The 16,329-nt window shown below is 48.9% G+C and overlaps 1 protein-coding gene across 3 annotated transcripts in view; it reads left to right on the top strand.

Moving 5' to 3' along the window:
* CEP350 (centrosomal protein 350) overlaps nt 1-16,329 on the top strand; it is a 2,433,119-nt gene that overhangs the window by 1,591,057 nt on the left and 825,733 nt on the right. The window lies entirely within an intron of this gene.

Below are 16,329 nucleotides of genomic sequence, written 5' to 3'. Positions count from 1 at the left end.
ACTAAATTGGATATCTGCGTCTGACCTGGCGGGCGGGACGGATTCCGCCTGCAGAGTCGTGCTGTGCCGATCTGGAAACACCAGTGCCAGTAGGCTTACTGGCACCAGTGTATCCAGACCGACAGTCGCAATGAGGCCCATTGTCTGTGTTTCATTTTCTTTCACTTTGTGGGGAACAGTTTTTCATTTGTAACTGTGCCAGTGGTCACACTTTTTCTGTGCTTCCTCCGACTCTGATGGCTAAATTCAATATCTGTATATTCCATAAAGCTCTAAAACCCATCTCTCTCTTCCCTTGTCAGGCTAATCTTATTGGCTCCATTTCAACCAATTTGTTCTAATAGCGCTCATGGGCCAGGGTTAGAGCGTTTTATAAATATACATAAACATTGCCCATTTTCTTTTTACATTGTGTAAGTCTGTCTGAGTCCTACCGTTAGTTTAGTCAATAAATGGTTTGTTTCAAGTGATATGTATGGCATGATGGGAAGATAGTGGTAAAAGGAATCCAGGATAACGGTCACTCATTGACAATCACAGGCATCCTTGTTCTCCAGCATGGGGTCTGGCATGGATTCAAATGCTCATGAATACTCTGTCGTCAGACTGGGAATCCTCGGTAAAAGAAAGAGAGTTTCACTTTCACTTTAAACCTGTATCTCTCCTCTAAACCAATCACTGTCCTCTGGGCCATACTGCCCCCATCCAATGACGGTCTTCTCCTTAAGCCCTGCCTCTGGCAGCCATCTTCAGAGTTTTACTGACACTTCAGTATTGGGAGTCGTCGAGTTTGCTCTCCAAGCTATTTAGTATGTTTTTCCAGATTTTTTACAATGTTTGTGCCCGATAGCCCGTGCCCACTTTTCCTCATTGGCCGGCAACAGGGATACGTTGTCGGTGAAGTTTCACACCCTTCAAGGGCAAGGATTAGTTGAAGTTTCTAGAAGGCCACCTTGGGCCTACTTTGCGCCATCCGACCATGTCGGAGAAGGAGGGAAGGTACCCTCTTCAGGCCCTGCACTAAATGCAGGCTAAGGTATGTCTTTGTGGAAGACAAACATCTGCATTGTCTTTACTGCCTGCACCCGGACCACATGGAGGTGGAGTGCGAGATATGCTTGGGCTTCTCGAAGAAGACAATGAAAGACACGTACAGCAGGTTGGTGGCATGGCTCAATTCAAACAAGGCCCCTGCCCCGTGCTTCGAGCAGGGGCATGCCTCACCAAGGACCGACCTGACCCGAAGAGCGCTCTTCTAAGTCATTTGAGGTTGCCCCATATGTGGGGGCCCAAGATAAGGCCAAGATTCGTAGGTATGAGTCCACCTAGTTCGCCGCTGCTGCAGGTCCCAAGTCGGATAGGCTACGATCACCATCACCGTCTGCCTCCATAGCCAGCCGGCAGTTGAGCTCCTCCTCAAAGACGAAGTCTTCCACCCGGCCACGTTGCGGAAGAAGTCAAACAGGCCTATGCCAGAGCAGGAGAAGAAGGCACGCAGCCCAAACAGTCGCCACAGGCTCAGCCAAAGTCGTCGTCGGCCACTTTGTCGACAGCTACGGTGATGACCACTGCAGCGGTGGGAGCTGATCCTACAAGGGTGGCTCCTGCAGTGCAGAGGGTGTCCCTGCCACCACGGCGAGACACAGACGCAGAGGCATCAACAAAGGCTGCAAGTACTGACACCGGTCCAGGTCCCGATTCAAGGCCCTCAGAAGGGTGGAAAAAAGGGGGTGGAGGGCAAGGAGGCCCAAAACATCCCTCCAAGGTTGACGTTCAACTCGTGGACATTTCATCCACACACGGCGATGACAACCAAGAGTCCGTTCATACAGTCCACAAGGACGACGATGGCAGCTGCACAGGGCCTACCGCTCTGTGGCTCCATCCTCAGCCAAGGGACATTTCCATGAACATTCTCTTGACTCTCAATGCCCTGGTGACAGAGATTCAACAGAGGTTGCCACCGGCACCCGTGGTGCTGCAGGCTCCTGATCAGCCTCCACGTAAAAAGAGAAAGCGTCATCCGACGCATCAGCCTCTGCCTGCATCAGAACCGACTCCTCCAGCGAATCTGGATAGGGACACTGGTACGGATATGGCCACGGGAACCAACGAAGATGAGGACTTCGTCCCGGCCGACTATGAATCACCACATTTGGATGCTCATAGTTGCTCCACTGGACGAGGTGGGATCATTCCACTCCATGATCTCCAGGGCCTCTGAGCTGTTCAGAAGGTCTTTAAGGCAAGCAACCTTCTTCCTCTTGCCACTCTCAACTCTCGCTCTGCTGTCAAACACTCGTCTGACATCTGCCACCTCCTTGAAGAACTAGAGCTTGATGTCCTATGTCTTACTGAGACATGGTTCACGGCCAGCTCTGTCATAAGCTTTGACACTCTCCTCCCCAATGGCTATAAGATCCTCTCCACACCCAGATCCTCCCAGTCCGGTATGGGGGTAGCCCTGATCTTTCCTGAGTGGATTCCTACCTCTATCATTCCCACTCAGACCTATTCCTCTTTTGAATGCCTTATCTGTAGTCTAGCTCTCCTTACCGTGGCTACTATCTACCAGCCTCCTGGTCAAATCGCCTCATTTCTCTCCGAGTGGGCGGACCTATCCTCCTCCCTCCTGGCCTCTACCACTCAACTTCTCCTCCTCAGTGACATCAAAATCCATCTAGACTCTTCTTGTTTCTCCTTTTTACTTTTCCGTGACCTCTGCGACTCACTCTACCTGTCCATCCTCCCCTCTGGCCCGACGCACTCTGCAGGGCAAACACTCGATGTCCTGATCTCCTCTGACCTCCCCCACTCTATCCCTCTGACCACTCCTCTCTCCTGGAGTGATCTTTCCCTCCTCTCCTCTCATCTCTCCCTCTCTTCCCCCCAGGCCAAGCCTAACCCAACATTGCCACCTACCTTCTCGGACATCCGGCCCATGAAGCGTGTCAGTTGTGGCTTTCACCGCCGCCTTCTCTCTCCCCTCCACCCCCTCTACCTCTGGCTGATTTACATCCTGACACAGCCCTCCCTCTGCTCTACTCTTCTGTTTCTGATACTCTTGATGCTCTTACCCCTGTCATGATGAACAGTTTGAAGTCCAAAGCCAAGTGCAATTCCTGGTATGACTCTGACCTAGCTACACTTAAAGGTAAGTGTAGGGCGGCTGAGAGGAACTGGAGGCCTTCTTGTTCATCCTCTGACAATCTGGCCTCTCGCCTGCTCCAAAGGCAATACCCGACTCTGTCCTAACCAAGAAGAGAGTCCACATTCAAGCCTGTGTCTCTGCAGCATCTAACAACTCGGCTGAACTCTTTAAAATCTGCAGGGAGCTGGCCAACCCTGCTGCAGTCTCTACCCCTACTGTTGCCTCCCAGGCTCTTTGCAAAGTCCTTGCCTCTCACTTTATCTCAAAAACCCAGGACATCCTGTCCGCCCTCTCCTCCCGTTCCCCTCCTCTACCCTCTTGTCTGTGCATGCTGACATTCCTTCAGCCACTCCCTCACCCTCTTTCTCTTCCTCTCCTCTTTTCTCCCCTGATTAGGTCGCTAGACAAGTCTGATCTATGAAAGCCTTGTCAAAATAGGTTAATCCCTGTTCCTCTAAACCCATCAAGGACCACGTCGATGCCCTCGCTTAGGCCCTTGCTGATTTCTGCAACCACTCCTTTGCCTAATGATCCTTCCCCTCTGAAGCACTCCCTTGTGCTTCTTGTCCGGCTAATTATCGCCCAATTTCCATGACTCCTTTTCTGGGCAAACTCCTGGAAAAGCTTGCCATCTCTCAGCTTAACCTTCATTCTAATTCTTTTGGCTGTCTCCACGACCACCAGTCTGGCTTCAGAGCTGCCAGAAGCACGGAAACTGCTCCCCTAAACATCTGTGAAGATCTGTTCTCCAACCTGGACTCTAACAGTCCCTCTGTCCTCATCCTACTCGATCTCTCTTCTGCCTTCAACACAGTCAGCCATACCATCCTGCTCAACCGTCTCTGTGAAAACCTGGGTATCACTGATCAGGCTCTGGTCTGGCTGTCCTCTTTACACTCTGATCGACCCTCTCGGGTCCAACTTCGTTCCTTCCTTTCATCTATCTCTACCTGTGGTGTTCCCCAGGGGTCTAACCTTTCGCCCTGTCTTTTTAACCAATACCTGGCAACTCTTGCCCACTGCATTGCCATTTTCTGCTCCAATTTCCAGTGCTATGCTGATGACACTCAACTCATTTTCAGGCTGCCCTCGGCCACCTTCTCCTCTTCTCTCATCTACTGCCATTCAAGATTGGTGCGCCGCCAACGATCTTGTGTCTGAATACTAGCAAGACGGAGATCCACCTCATCGGCACACCATCACCCTCCTTTCCCCTCACTCCCCGGCTGGCCTCCCTTGGCCCTCCTCCTACCGCCACCGGCGAGGCTAAGAACCTCGGGTTATCTTTCAGTCCACACTTTCCTGCTCCGCCCACATCTCTGATGTCTGTAAAAAGTCAAACTTCCTACTGGACCTCCTCAGAGGTACTCTACCTTTCCTCTGCTTTCCCCAGAAGCTCACTGTCTCTCAAGCTCTGTTTCTTTCTAGGTTGGACTATTGTAACAGCCTCTTTCTAAATCTACCTGCCTCTACTCTCCACCCTCTGCAACTAATCCAGAACAGGACTGCAAGACTTGTCCTGGCCTTAAGGCCTGGGATTGTATCTCTCCAGCCCTGAAATCTTTCCATTGGATCCCAGTGGATGCAAGGATCAAATTCAAAACCCTATGCATTGTCCACAAGGCTTTCTGGGGACTGGGTCCAAAATACCTTCAGCTACCCCTCCGCAAATTCTTCCTCTCTGGAGCTTTTCGCTCCTCTACCTCCAACTCCCTTAGCGTTAGTCGTTTTTCAAAGAAACGAGCTGGAGGTAGATCTGTCTTTAGCTGGGGCCTCCCTCTAGATCAGCCTCCCTGCCACTCTGAAACTTGAGGAGATCCACCTGCGGTTCCGGAAGCATCTCAAGACCTTCCTCTTTGCTTCTGCCTTCACCGCCCCTCTCCCTTGCGGATCTGTTCTCTCTCGGCACTGTGCACCTGGCCTACAGTCCCTCTTCTGGGCCCAGTTTCCTGCTCACCCTGCCACCCTCCCGCACTGCCTCCGGGCCACCCCTTGCACTGAGGTCTTTATATGTACCTATTCAGTCCCCACCCCTTTTTGTCTTCCTACCTGTTTCCTGCACTTATCAGACATAGTCTGCTCCCTTAAAACCATCACACAGGTCCTGAGCTTCCTTGGAGAGCCCTGGAGACCGAGAGCCCCCTTGCTTCCTGATGTAGAACATGGTGGTGGTCTTGTCCGTGAATATCCTCACCACCTTGCCCTTCAGAGGAAAGACTTGAGGGCCCAGAGCACTACCCGTAGCTCCAGGATATTGATGTACAGATCCTTCTCCTCTGGAAGCCACATACCTCTGGCGTGCAGATGCTCCGTGTCAGTTCTCCAACATTCTAGTGAGGCGTCCGTGGTGACGGTCTCCTCGTATGGCGGGGTTTGACATCCCATTCCCTGCGCGCTGTTGAAGCGCTCTACCCCCCACCACTTTATAGTTCGCAGGAACTCCTCGTTGAGATGGATCGTGTCTGCAAACCTCTGGGCGCTTGTATCCAACGTGCATCCAAGAATTCCTGTAGGGGTTGCATCTGCAAGCTGCAGAGACAGACGAGGGAGATTCAGGACAACATCATGCCCAGCAGCGATTTGATGGCCCGTACCGTGGCTGTCTTCGCAGACGACAGTCGTTGCACCTTCCCTTGAATGCCATCTAGCCTCTCCTCTGAGGAGGGTGACGCCAGACAAGCCACTGCATTCAGTCTGGCGACAAGTAACAGTGCTTTCTGCGATGGCGTCAAGCAGGACTTCGGATAGTTCACAGAGAATCCCAGCACCGTCAGTAGACAGTCTCCTTCGTGTGCTCGTCGACCACCCCTAGAGAGCGAGCCCATATCATCCAGTCATCCAGGTATGGGTATACGTGCATGCCCTGAAGACGCAGATTGGCCCCCACTGGGACCAAACATTTTGTAAATGTTGGGCTGATTTCAAGCCAAAGGGCAGGGCCTTCAACTGGTAGTGCTGGCCTTGCACACCAACAGTAGGAAACTTCAATGTTTCCTGTGAATGAGCACATGTAAGTAAGCGTCCTCCAGGTCCAACAATGTCAGGAAATCCCCTTCTTCCAGTTGGCTGAGCATGTGCTGCAACGTGACCATCCTGAATTTTTGGGACTTCAGGTACTTATTCAGTCAACGTAGGTCCAAGATGAGTCTCCAACCCCTGTGTTCTTTCTCACCAGAAAGTATCTAGAATATACTCTGAGCCGTTGGGGAACAAGCTCTATTGCCAGTTTCCGTAACATGGCTCGCACTTCCACCAGGAGTTGAGGAATGTGCTGCTCCTGTTGGGGAACAGGTGGAATACGAGGGCACCTGTGTTGGAACTCCAAAGTGTGCCCCTGGGACAGAGCGCCCAGCACCCATCTGTCAGTGGTGATCTTCTTCCACTTGCTGATGAACATTGTCAGCCAGCCTCCCAACGGGGTGCAAGAGTGGGGGCCAGATGTCTTGGCCGGTTCAGGCCTGCTTGGTCGCCGGGACCCTGTCCTCCGGGCAACGCTGGCCTCTGCTATGTAGTCCTAGGAGCAGCCCCTGTAGGCCTCCTGCGTGGAGGATCGGGGAGGTTGCCTGTTAGATGTGGCGAAACCTTTGGACGATCTGTTCAACTTTCCCCTGGAGGAGCGAAAAGAAGCCAAGCGATGCTGCTGAAAGGGGTGTCAAGGGAACGTGCTGTCTCCATATCTGTTTTTATGGCTTGGAGGGTCTGGTCGACCCCATTCCCAAACAGATTCTCGCCATCGAAAGGCATGTCCACCACCTTCGCATGAATGTCCTGACGAAAGTTAGTGGCCTTCAACCATCCCTACCGACGAAGGCATACTCTTTCCCCCATCTGTCAGAAACCCGCATTGTGATGTCCACTGCCACCGTGATGGCATGGTCTGATGACACTTCCCCTCCCTGAAAGAGGGAAATAGCTTCCATTTTCTTGTTGTCTGGGAGGAACTCTAGGATCGGGCCCAGCTTCTACCACAGCTCCCTGCCATACCGGGCCAAGATGGCCATAGGAGTGGCCACCTTGCTTGTGGATGCCGCCGTGTAAATGAGCTTCTTCCCCATGGCGCCTCTGTGTCTGGGGGGACCGATGACGATGAGGCTGGGTTAGCTGAATGTTTCCATGTGGCAGCCAACGCTACAGAGTCCGGCAACGGTTGAGACCTCAGGCACTGGGGCGCGAAGTCCGGCACCCTGTACTACCTCTCCAACCTGTCGTGTTTGGTTGAAGCTGTGCACGGGTTCTTCATGAGGGCCAGACCCTCCTCCCAATATTCCCCCAGAAAGAGTACTGCCATGATCGTCTTCGTCTTGGTTTCTCGCCCCTTATACAAGAAACCCTCCTTTGTTTCCTCGGGTCCCAGCTGGAAATTGATATTGATATTTTACAGCGGGTTGAGCGCTCGCTGCTGTGATCTGAGTGTGATCTGTAGGTCGCAGGTTTGAATCCCGGCAAGGCCAACTCAGCCTTTCATCCTTCCGAGGTCGATAAATGAGTACCAATTTCAGTTGGGTGATATTGTATGTAAATATGTTCTCTGTAAAGCGCTTTGGATTAAGGCGCTATATAAATAACACATCATTGAGCCTCATGTCTTCCTGCATTTTTCTGGTGCCAGAGGCCAGATTGCTCATGCAGTGTCTGCAGTGGCTGTTGAGGGATCAGTGATCTCAGTACTTCCATGCCACTCAAGGAGTCAAGGTCATTGCCCAATGACCTGTCTTGGCGGTCCGCAGTGGGAACATGAGCCTGGAGGAAAATATTTTGCCTCCGTGGCCCCAAACCCAGGTGATCATGGATGCATCTTTTTAGGGTTGGGGCCCTCACTGCAGGGATCTGCATGTTAGTGGCCTTTGTTCACCAATGGAATGCCGGTGGCATATCGACAGGCTGGAGTTGCGGGCGATCAGATTGGCTCTGATGGCCTTAGTGGCTTCCCTCAAGTGGAAACATGTCCTTGTTCTGACTGACAACACAGTGGCCATGCACTACCTCAAGAAACAGGGGGGTGTTTGGTCTCTGCCCCTTTGCAATGAGGCGCTGCAACTATGGTTCTGGTTGCTTGAGAACCGGCTCTCCACTTCAGCTGTCCATTTGGCAGGAATGCAGAATGGGCTGCCGGAGGCTCTGAGCAGGCACAGGTTGGTCTCACACAAGTGGGAAGTGTGCCAAGAAGTTCTCAGAGATCTTTGCTCAGTGGGATAACCTAGCTCAGTGGGATACCCTAACAGTAGATGTGTTTGCCATGAGGTCCAATGCGAAGTGCAGACAGTTTTCACTAGGAATTCCTTCAAGCAAAAGTGCAATTTGGGACAGGTCCCTGGTGGAGTGGGTCTTCGACCTCCACTATGCCTTCCCTCCGATACTGGTCATCCCATGGGTTCTCAGGAGGTTAAGGAGGTTTCAAACCACCTTGATAACCCCAGATTGGGCAAGGAGAACACGGTACTCTGAACTCCTGGACTTGACCATCTGCCTACCTCTTTGGTTACCTCAACGGATGGGCCTCCTATACCAGTTGGAAGGTCAGGTACATTACCTGAACCCAGAATTCCTCAATCTACATGCCTGGCTCTTGAGAGGATGAGATATGAGGACTGGGACCTCTCAGAAGAGGTACTTGACATGCTACTTGCTGCACGCAGACCATCTATGAGATCGCTGTATGCGTGCAGATGGAGAAGATCCAAGACGTGGTGCAAGGAATGCAGGCTAGACCCCATTGCTTGTCCCACCACTGCAGTGGTGGAGTTTAAGCCTATGCAGTCATGTCCTCTCAGGCAAGATGTGTGAGTGAACTGCAGGCGTTATCCTACAAGCCACCTTTTCTACAGTTCTTCAAGGAGAAAGCTTCTCTCAAGGTGCGTCATAAATTCCTACCCAAAATGGTCTGATTTCCACATGTCCCAGAGCATTGATTTGCGCATTTTGTATCCTCCCCCCTCATCTGTTTAAAGATGAGGAGCGGTTGAGCAGACTCAACACGAACAGGGCTCTCAGTTTTTATGTGGCTCGGATTTCGGAATTCAGGCGTAATGACCAACTCTTTCTGGCTTTCTCTGTACCCAGGAATGTCCTGATTGTGTCAAAACAGACAATTTCTCGGTAGATAACTCAGCAGGTAAAGGGTATCTGGGCACATTCCACCAGAGGTACGGCAGCATCATCTGCATTGCAGATAAGTGTACCACTAGAAGAAATAGGTTGAGCAGCGACGTGGTCGTCGTTCCACATGTTCACCAAGCATTACTGCCTGGATTTAGCACATCGTTTGGATGCTTGATTCGGCAGAGCTGTTTTGCAGGGCTTTAATCCTGCCTCCACACTCTGTACTGCTTTGGGAATCTATCCGATGAGAATCTATTGAAGAAGGAATGACTTGCCAGTAATAATCTTTCGCTGGATTCTTCTCAATGCAGATTCCTCATCACCCTCCCATCCGGCTGCTATGGAAGTGGTCTGCAGCCTATAATTGTTTGTCCTATTCTACTGGGATGAGGATATACGTAGTTATGTGTGAGGCACAGTTTAATGCATTGCTTTTGTAATTCTGTCAGTCACTGACTTTCAGTACGGTCCTGTTGCTATTTTCAACCCAAATCCGGTAAATTCTTTCTCTACGGCTCCTGAGCCCGAGGGTAAAAAGGTGAGGAATTAAGGTACGGGGGCGTAGTGACAGTAGATCTGGCGGCCGACATCACGTCCGTATCCAACGAGTAGCGCGGTCGAATCAAGAGGGATCTACAGTTGAGTCGTACTAAGCCCACTGTCGAAAAGGTTTCCGAACAGCTGACGCTGAAATGGATATCTATCTGATGAGGAATCTGAGGTAGAAGAATCCATAGACAAAACATAACTGGTAAGTAATTTCTCCTTCTGTACCCCGATGAAGTTCAGTTAAGTAGGTGTGTTTGAAGGAACGAAACATGTAGGGTTTTGCAGTTTGACCTTCTTGTCAGTGCTATGATAAGGAAGTGACAAATGCTAACCAATGCAGATGAATTTAAAAAAAAAATGTATGGCAGAGGTCTTGATTGTTATGATCTGTGTAATTTTGTTCAAGCTAAAGATTACTAATGGGATAAGATTAGAATGAACTATTGGTAAAAGGTTGTGACAGATTGTTTGCATAATTAATAATTGAAAATAGAATGGGATATTAGACCTCCCGAGTTGCTTGTTATTCAGGAACACGCACTGAAATCTCTACACCAGTGCCGGAATCTGTGACAGAGCCTGTCCTGTTAAATAATATACAAACTTGAAAGAATATACTTGCCTAGTCCTGCACTTCATAGTGGCCATAAATCGAATCAAGATGCAATATCAAGACACAGCATCCCATCGTTAAAAATATAGCTTTAATTTGAAAAAACAGAATTGTATAGTGTGTATGAAAGAATTAATTAGATGCTTTGTGATTCTGTATATGTGTACAGTAGAGATGCACATTGATGATGGATACATATTGTGATACGATGATTTTTAGCAACAAAAACAAGAAATAAAATTGCAATGCAGGAAGTAGTGGACCTGTGTTGGTGCTCATCTGAGGTTTTGGGACGGCTCCGACAGACCAGCCATCTCGGGAAAACAGCCACAGTGGGAAGTGCCTTCCAGAACACCAGAAACAGGGCAACAGCAAAGAAGCCCAGGTCGGGAGTCAGGTGAGATTTGTGGCGATAGTAAAGGTCTGGCTTCAGGAAAGGCCCCATCTCATCAAGAAGAGGAGCAGCAGAGACTATTTTAGGCCACAAGTCTATGACCGTTAGAGCCTGAAGCTCCAGCTTGGAATGGTGACCGGTGCAGTGAGAGGCCTTGTCTTTGGATGGGCAGCCCAACGAATAATCCAGGGACACGTCCGATGTCCTCTGACAGCAGGCTTCATTTGCCGGGCACAGGGCTGGTTGGCCTCACCAGACCAAGGGTCGTAGCAGGGACAGGGGTCGGGGCAAGAGCCACGTGGCTTCACTGGAAGATGGCTTTGGCAATGCTTTTCCTTAGCGGGAATCTTCAGAATATTCAGCATAGGACCTCTTCTTCGGAATGTTGGCTCCCCTAGTCGACCTGGGAAATGGCAACATATAATGTCCATTTCAAGCTCCTATAGCGCACATTCCTGTTTACAAGTCCTCTTTTTCTAATGTCATTTCAAATCTGAATTTACAATCTACCTCATTTATGATCTGATCATTTAAATCCTTTCATATTCAATATATGTTACCCAATCAAGGAGGCATAAAATCCGGTGAGGCCAACATTGTATCAAGAAATTCATCCCATATCGATTAAGTACCCTCATTCTCCTCGAGCATCGCCTTTAAAGACCTTATATCCCTTTACGCTGTGGAACATTTTGGCATATCCTTAGTCCACATTTTCACTGATAGTGTAGAGGATTGTTTCCACCTTGCTAGGGTGATGCCTAAAAGTATTAATTTGGTATGAAGTTTCCTATTTTTCTTAATAGGTGTCAGACCTACCAAACATACCTTATTTGTTATGTGTAGCACATATCCCTCAAACCTCATGTATTCCTACAATTCTAGCACGAAATGACTGAATTTGTAGACATTCCCACCCCATATTATTAAAGATAGCATAGGAACATAGTATGTCTAACATTAAAACAGGTAAGTGCTGTCCAATCGTGGATAGACACAAGCGCCACCTCTGGCCAGCAACAGACACTTCTTGGGAGGGGTGTGCATTGGGACCAGACAATGCCAAACCCAGCACCAGCCCTAGACAGTTGATTCACAAAGGCACTAGCCCAGGAACCCAAGCCAGAAACTGGGAAGTGCTTTAACTTACATGGTGTTTCGTGAGAGTGAAGGTATGACTGGAAAAAAAAAGATGGCTAAAAAACTGTACTTGAACCATGTACACCGCAGTTTTGATTATCTGGTTCTATCGTACTCAAAATGACATCATGCGATAACAAAAACATGGTGCAGTGTAGTGCACCGAAAAGTATGGTTCACTGCCACCAGCCTCTCCTGGGCACATCAAAAAGGGGAAAAGGATGTTACAGAAAAATTACAAAAGGAGACGAAGTAACCCTGCTGCATTTCACTGTAAAGTAATGTGTGCTATGTTAAAAACGGCCCAGTAAATCATCAAAGGGTACACAGTCTCCCTGCTCTGGTAACCATATATGGTAACCAGTGCCTCCAAAATATTAGTTGAGCAAGGTAGGTTAAGCCAAAAAGACTTTACTTCACTTACAAAGTCAGCTTGGGGTTCAAGACTTGGGAGATTTCTGAGGGTTTCCTTTGATGTCAATGGAAGGACATCTTTCAACATTTGGCGATATGTTATGTGTGGTGGATGGGCTGGTATGCAGCACTTGCCAGAACAGTGGCATTTATTTGTGATGAGAGTAGAGGCCACTAGGAGGTGCTGTGCGTTTCATGTAATTGTGGCGGCTGATGGGGCCCGCATATGATGAAAGATCTGCACATGTCCACATGTACTGTATCTATGGGAACTAAACCATGATTTTCAGGCATTACCTGCCATTATGTGGCATTAACGGCTGCTTTTAGCAAATAGTGGAAGCTGCATGTTTGAAGATTTAGCTTGCATATGATGCATCTGTTAGGCATATGAGGAAATAACTGGCATTGGATTTTACTGCAGTATTTGAGGTTGCACTTGGGATATGGTGATGAACCTTACATATGATGTATCTACCAGGCATACAAGACATTAAATGATATTACTGCAGCATTTGAATCTGCACTTGGTATATTGTAGGATGACGCCACAAGCATCTACAGGTCTGTGTTTTACATATGGTGACCCTACGAGGCGTATGAAGCATTTGCTGGCAGTAGCTGCTGTTAGGCATTTAAAGATGCACTTGACATATGATGGCAGCATCTATGAGGCTGAACCCCAGATATGGTGACTATAAAAGGCATATGAGGAATTAGCTGGTTTTAGTTTTCATCAGTGATGCATTTGAAGATGGACTTGGCATGTAATGGCTCCATGTTCACGTGAGGGCCAATGTAAATGTATTGTTGCATCTGTTGTATTTGATTTAAGCCAATTTACAGACTTGGTTAATTGTCTTATTGTGATGTCGTTAGGGTCAAAGGTCACATGAGATGTTTTCATGATCTGATATCGCTTCCTGTGATCTTTGAATTGGGCTTGCGGGACTTGGTGACACAATTTTCAATATACAGCCACATACCCAAAAACATTGGACAAGACTGTTTCCGATTCTACGCATTGAAACAGTTTTATCTGCATATCAATATCAAAAATAATTTTGCAGTTCAGAGTTTAAAAGTGAAAATATACATCAGAACGCCTTGTAAGTCCTGCCAAAAAGGCCAGGTCAGTATTTCTCCGTTGTACATTTTTTGATGGCAAAGCATCAGCAACCCTAAAATGATTTGTTTTTGGGTTAACCTAAGGACAAAGCATGTTCACAAAGTTTGTAATTGTTTTTCAAGCACCAATGATTTCACGTCTGGACAGTTGGTTGGTGAAGGCTCTTACATTGTTTGGGAGCCAAGTGTTTAAGGCAGTGTGCAAAAATGCCTAAACCAGAGAACTAGGTTTGTGGAACAATTCACAAATATTTAATGAATATCAACCCTGGGATTAGATGGTTACAATGAATAGAGACCTGTGGTGATGAACATTTCACACTTTACATTAGTGCTATCAAATAGGCTTTTTAGCTAGTACTCGTTTTTGAGACTCTGGTTTAACTTTGCATTTGTGTCCCCTGCTTTTTATGATAGATTAAAAAGGCAGGCTTTCTCTTTAAAACATTGAGAGGTTGCAGTTGTCTTTAAATATACTATCATTATTTGATTTTTACATGAGATGATCAATAACGTTTGGCAGATAAGGGAACTGTAGTACAAGGAGGCTGGTTTACCGCAGATCAAATCAGTTGTTCAAGAAGGGAAGCCCCAATTGGAGTGAAGATCTGCTGGTTCCAATTGCTACCAAATTAGCAGATAACTACAACTCTTCAATTCCTACCTTATGTTTTTTTTAAAAAACATTTCATGTAGGTGTCACCTTTACTTTAAAAATGTCTACAGGCGTCCGATAAGGAAGTTAAAGCATATGGGGAAATATGTATCCCCACTGGCACACAATTGTGGACAAGTAGGGAGACCAAGATAAGTATTTCTTGAAAATCATAATTGTTGTGGAATGGACATCACAAAACCATTGGACCTTGAATGACATGACAAGAAAGATCCACAACTGATTATACACTATTTCTACAGCATGGGATCTGCCATGGATTCACATGCTCATGAATATTCCCGGTCTTCAGTCTGGGAATCCTCTGTAAAAGAAAAACGTTTCACTTTCACTTACAAACTGTATTTCTCCTTTATACCAATCACTGTCCTCTGGTTCATACTGCCCCCATCCAATGACAGTCCTCTACCTAAGCCTCTTCTCTGGCAGCCATCTTGAGATTTTTACTGCATGCTTCAGTGTTGGGAGTCCTTGAGTTGGTCTACATTTTGTCATGTTTTCAACAGAAAAAAGTTGGATTTTTGCTCCAAAAGAGCCTGTGTGCTCTCTTCTCCATCTGCTGACAGCGGTGATCCGTTATCAGTGGATTTCGGCACCCCTCAAGGGCGAAGATCGGCGAAGATTCTAGAAGGCCATTGGGCCTACTTTGCGCCCTCCGTCCATGACTGAGGAGAAGGAGGGAAGGTCCCTCTTCAAGCCCTGCACCAAATGCGGGCTACGGAATGTGTTTGTAGAAGACAAGCACCTGCAATGTCTCTACTGCCTCCACCTGGAGGTGGAGTGTGAAATATGCCTTGAGGTCTCCAAGAAGACGAGGGACAGGCACAGTAAACTGGCGGTGTGGCTTAATGCTAGGGCCTCTGCCCGTGCTCCAAGCAGGGTCATACCTCACCAAGAACTGGCCGGTCCAAGGAGCGGTCTTCTAAGTCCTTTGAGGGCACCTCATCTGTGTGGGCCCAAGACGAGGCCAAGTACCACATGTCTGAGTCCACCGGGTTCACCGCGGAAGCGGGTCCAAAGGTGGATAGGGCACGATTGACATCACCCTCCACCTCCATTGCTAGCCAGCAATCTGTATTTTCCTCGAAGAGGAAATCATCTACCCCGGCTAAACTGTGGGAGAAGTCTGAGAAGCCGCAGACGGAGAAGGCCGCACTGCCCAAGCAGGCCCTATCGGCACAGGCGAAGACTTCATTGATGATAGTTAGCGGCAGTTGCTATCATGACTTCTAAGGGAGCTGACCCTGTGAAGGTATCCCCTACAGCACAGAAGGTAGCCCTGCCCCCAAGGCGCAACACCACTGCAGTGACTTTGGCTAAGTCTGCTGGCAAGCCAGAAGGGGGTAAGCCGGCTCAGGCCCCGGCTCAAGCCCGGCAGGGAGGACAAAAGGGGAGGGGGCAAGGAGGCCACGAAACAGCCCCCCCAGGCTGTGGCCCAAGCCATGGAGGGAGTCGTCCATGGACGACGAGGATCAGCAGTCCTTACACACTGTCTACTAGGATGTGGATGAGGAGGACGATGACGGCGCAGCGCCTAGTTACCCGATCCTGCTAGTTCAGCCGAGGGACGTGTCTTTGGACATTCTGTCGACCCTGCACACCTTGGTGTCAGAAATCCAGAAGAGGAAGCCCATGGGCCGGGTCCGGTGGACCCACAAGTCCCCGTTCAGCCTCCAACGAAAAAGAGGAAACGTCATCCAATGCCCCCATTTCAGCCTCCACATCCGCGTTGGGCCCCTTCTCCCCCAGCAGACACGGGTACGGAGACAGACACGGCCACGACTACGGACGACGAAAAAGATATTGCAGCGGACGGTGAGTTTCCGCATTTGGATGCTCCACCTAGGGTGTCCCCACCGGACGAGGTGAAGTCTTTCCACTGCATGATCTCCAGAGCCTCCAAGCTATTCCAGCTTGTGCCTGAGGAAGGAAGGAGGGTTTCTTGTACCAGAGGCGCAAGGTCAATAGGCAGACAATCACGGCTGTACCACTGCTGTACAATGTGTGGGAGGAAGTCCTGGCCTTCATGAAAAACCCTTGCACGGCTCCAGTGAAAAGGGATAGGCTGGAGAAGAAGTGTTGGGTGCTAGACTCTGCACAGGAGTGCCTGAGGTAGCAACCATCGCTGGATTTGGTGGTATCGGTGGCCGCGAGGAGGCGGTCAG

Source organism: Ambystoma mexicanum, chromosome 1q (assembly GCF_040938575.1).
Source record: "Ambystoma mexicanum isolate Mex_15411 chromosome 1q, UKY_AmexF1_1, whole genome shotgun sequence".
In the NCBI taxonomy this organism is placed as follows: Eukaryota; Metazoa; Chordata; class Amphibia; order Caudata; family Ambystomatidae; genus Ambystoma; species Ambystoma mexicanum.
The sequence above is the reverse complement of the archived record's forward strand: the minus strand, read 5'-3'. Positions and strand labels throughout refer to the sequence as shown.